Genomic DNA, 4,448 nt, shown 5'->3' on the forward strand with positions numbered 1-4,448 from the left:
TCAAACATGTATACATACATACACATACATATTGAAAAATAAGAAAAAGAAAATGCTTTGAGAAATTTTATCATATCTAAAAGAGAGAAACTATTTACATTTTTATCAAAATATGCTACTGTCTTCAGCTACTTAAAAAGACAATTTAGTCATATTAAACTACAAAAAGAAAATAAATTGAAATAAATTTAATCATTCACTTGTAACATCAGTTCTGGAAGTTTGCATGCTTTTCTTACAGAAATTACATGGTAGACTATTGCTTCAACACAATTAGAAGGAAATGTGATTTTTTTTTTAAAGAAAAACCTGTGAAATTCCAGAACTGATATCACGATAAAATAAGAGGTCCAAAGAGCAGCTGAGATTAATTTCTTTTGAAGGGGGATCACACCAACTATTTGACAGTGAAAAAGTTCACTGTACTTGTCATGGAAACCACCAAGGGATTTTTGTTCATTTGATGATACTAGAAGGTAAGAACAATGATGATAGAATTAAACAAAATTTAAATGGATCTCACAACGATGTTTTAAACTGAAATGCAATTTCATGTCTACTGATAGCTTTTAGTAGCTACATTATGTTTCAGTGTACCTGGTGGAACATCTCCCAGGCAGTGCTTTCTCATGCTATGATTCATGATACTTTCTATCTATTTATAGTGAATTGGCCAAATACATCAATAATTCCAAGACAAACTGCAAATAAAGTAATTTTTCTCTATTTCTTATAGGACAGTTTTGTAATTTGTGTAAAAATACATGAGAAAAGAAAGAATCTTCAATGTTCTCAAAGATACTTTCATGATCCAACATTTCCCTTTCAATGATTTCGTGCTTAGCTATTCTGCTTTCAACTTGTCAAAGTATTCGTAATTTAAGTTGATCTATTGTAGTTATGAAGGTCTGTTGTATCTGCAACTTTATTATTGCTTTCTCCCCCACAAGATTGGAAAACTTGGCTTCTTGTTTCATTGAAAGTTGTTTTATTTTTCATGATGTCTGCTATCTTGGTTTTATTTCATGATAAGAAAGATTTATGAAACTTTTAAGGTGAGACAGTAAAATTGTAGGGAAGTAGTGATGGTCTGTGTTTGAAGACAATGAGTACAAAAGTGTGTTGTTTTTTTTTTTGTTTTTTTTTTCATAGTAGAATAAATTATTTTGCCATGAGGAAAATAATAAATGTAATTTTTCATCCAGAACATTTTGTTGGGTTTTCAATTAAATGCTTGTTTGAATGTTTAACTTACTGTAGTGAATAAATGAATGTGGAGAGTAAGAGTGAAATGTATTTAATGAGATGAAGTAATGAAGTTACCAAGTGGAACAGTTATTCATAGGGAGACAATGACAAGGTGAGTAGATACAGTATTTTCTAGCATATGAGTTGATGTAGTATATAGTGCAGATATGTAGTGTAAACATTTAGACCAGGCATGTGCCATGATTAATTATTCAGAGGTTTATTAGCAAAACACAGGCGTACGACTGAGTTGAAGGCAGATTTACTTCTGTCTTTATAACATGTAAAGAAAATGCTGTTGTAAGAATGTATGCAGCATGTGTACTACAGCAGTACTATGCATAGTTTTAATACTGAGATTGAAAGGAAGGGGAGAATTATGCCTACCTAATCTACAAAAATATGAAACATTTTGCATTTTATGCATAATAAACAGAGTAATCTTCATAATCTTATTGAATTAGGTGCATATTTTGTCATAAAAGGAAAATGTTACTATTGATCTATTTCATTCAGAGTAGGCACTGCCTACTTGCCTACCCAGGTGGCACGTCCCTGATTTAAACATTGTTGCTATCTTTCCAAATCCTGCTGCATTTTATATGGATGTTTTTGTCTTCCAAAGTCGTCTCAGAGTATAAGTTGACTTACTTTTTTCTGGTTATATATTTTAGTCTGAAAAGTTCACTTTGTATGCTGGGAAATATGGTAATCATCATGAATGTAGGAATATTTAAAGATCAGTAATTGAAGAGACGAAAAATGCTTTTAGACTAACAAAAGATTTTATCCAAATTATTCAAATTGTGTTAAAATTTCAGACAATACTCGACATTTCTCAAAAGCCAATGATAGCAAACCTATGACATCTCTGTCAGCATTGACACTATACAGATTTTTTAGGTGACACGTAATAGACTTTGACAGAATAAATAGATCTCCAAACAATATCATGTTATAAAAAGTTTATCTGTAAACATTTACCTAGAGAATGATTCTGAGAACATACTGGCAAAGACCAAATAACCAATAAAGACAGTCTAAAGAGAGCTAACACAAGGTCACTTCAGTGAAATCATTACAGAATAAATTAAAACTAGCACATACTTCATTTATCATAACAAAGCCATTCTAAAACAGCTTCCAAATGGACACCACTTGAGAGAAAAAAGTAGAGTGGAAGGCCGAAAATTAGATGGTGCAAAACATTCATGAGAGAAGCATATATATCACATGAGCAAATGCTAAGAGAACTGCAGCTAACAGGAACTCGTAGTGTCAACTTACTGTCCAATGTGCTCAAAAGCACAGGAACAACTGTAACCAATACATGTCAGTAACAGTCCAATGACTGAATACTAATCAAACACTGTTTATACTTGAATTTTCTATTGGCCAAAAATCATGTAAGATCTCACAGAACAGCCATCGTATAAGAATTAGCCACATTGATATATAAGATACTATATATTTGCATATTTTGCAGTTCAAAATTTGTTGTTTTTTCCTTCGGTGTTTGAAATCAACCACCAGGCATCAGATTTTCTTAAAGAGAGCTTATTACAGCTCAATGGACTGCTATAAAACAGTCTCTTCCATCTCTGTCAAAATAAGTGTTAACCAGCTCTCCTTTTTTACGACTTCAGAGTACTGGGATATTATTCAATAATAATTAGGTGCTGACTCTTTCAAATCTATAACTTGAAATAAATGCAGTCCATCATCATTTTATATAATTTATATAATGAAGAAATGTTGACTTGAAATATTTCCAACAGTCTAACCTTCAAATTTCGTTTTAAAAAAAGTTATAATACTTAAATAATTGATTTATTTATGAATTTTATTTTTATATATTTTATAGAATTAATTTATTTTATCATCTGAAAGTCAGCTTATCAAGCTGGGTTAAATAGAAAAGCATAATTTAAGTTTTTCTTTAATTCAAAATTTTATTAAATTTTCATTCTCCTAATTTTATTAATTTTTTTTCTCATGACTCTCAAAATAAGATAAATTTATTATTTTTCTTTAATATTTAAAAAAACTTTTGTGAATATTCTAAGAATTTATAAATTTGTGGTTTAAATTTCACAAGAATGCTAGCCAGGGCACATATATTTTGCCTCTAAAATCCCAGTTATGCTAATTGCTTTTTCTAATTAATGAAGACCATGTTGATTCCCTGTAGATGGTTGGCTGGTTAGGTGGGTGGCTTAAAATTTCCACCAATAATATCTCATGGTGGACTATTTTACACAAATTCCAATAGTTAATCAGCAACAACAAAAAGATTATGAAAAGGAAAACATTTCTTAGAATTAATTAAAAATAGAATAATCAAGTAAAAATTAATACTGGCACACACCCTCACTCACACTTAAGGCAAATGATTCATTTAATTCAATTTCATGTTACTCTCAAGTACTGGTCATGCGTGTTCAGTTTTGTAACAAGTCAAGTTGAAGTCAGACTTGTGTATGCATATAAAATATATAGACATATATGTGGGTGCATGTGTGGCTGTATGAATACTGAGTTTACCAGAAAGATGCACGGCTGGTGAATATCAATTTATCTATTTATCTGGTCTGTCTGCCTACCTAATTACTTACCTATCTATCTATCTACCTGTCTGCCTGTCTATCTATCTATCTACCTGTCTGTCTGTCTGTCTGTCTACCTGTCTAGCTATCTATCTAGATAGATAGATAGATAGAGGAATAGAGATATTCAGGAGATTATCTGCTATACTAATAACACATATATATATCATACAACCATTGGGTGTAGCTAAGATTTCAACCAGGGATGGGGGGGTGTGATTGGTTCTCAATTAATGATCATGGATCCACCATTAATCATTTAATTTACCAACACCACCACTACAACCATCATCATCGTCACCATCATCATCATCATCAATAATGGCAGCAATCAAATCCATAACCACTAAATGGTTATGGATTTGTTTGCACAGTGTGGCACCCTGGGTAAGTACCAGTGCTTATGACTTGTACAGTTGCTTCAAGTCATACCATTTTATCAAAGGGTAACTTTATTATCTAATAAATAATGAAAAGATAAGTATGAGACAGTACTGAGGTTGGTATGATCAACTAAAATTCTTGAAAGCAGTGTCTCAGAATGACCAGTGTCCAATATCTCAAGCCAGTGGAAAAAAAAAAAAAAAAAAAAAA

General features: G+C 31.3%; 1 protein-coding gene and 1 pseudogene across 1 annotated transcript in view; both read right to left on the bottom strand.

The window, feature by feature from the left end:
* The window catches only part of LOC106874937 (NAD(P)H-hydrate epimerase), an 871,776-nt gene that overhangs the window by 639,209 nt on the left and 228,119 nt on the right, over positions 1-4,448 (bottom strand). The window lies entirely within an intron of this gene.
* LOC128249963 (U6atac minor spliceosomal RNA) lies at positions 2,829-2,891 on the bottom strand (annotated as a pseudogene).

The sequence above is a fragment of the Octopus bimaculoides genome, chromosome 18 (assembly GCF_001194135.2).
Source record: "Octopus bimaculoides isolate UCB-OBI-ISO-001 chromosome 18, ASM119413v2, whole genome shotgun sequence".
Lineage (NCBI taxonomy): Eukaryota > Metazoa > Mollusca > Cephalopoda > Octopoda > Octopodidae > Octopus > Octopus bimaculoides.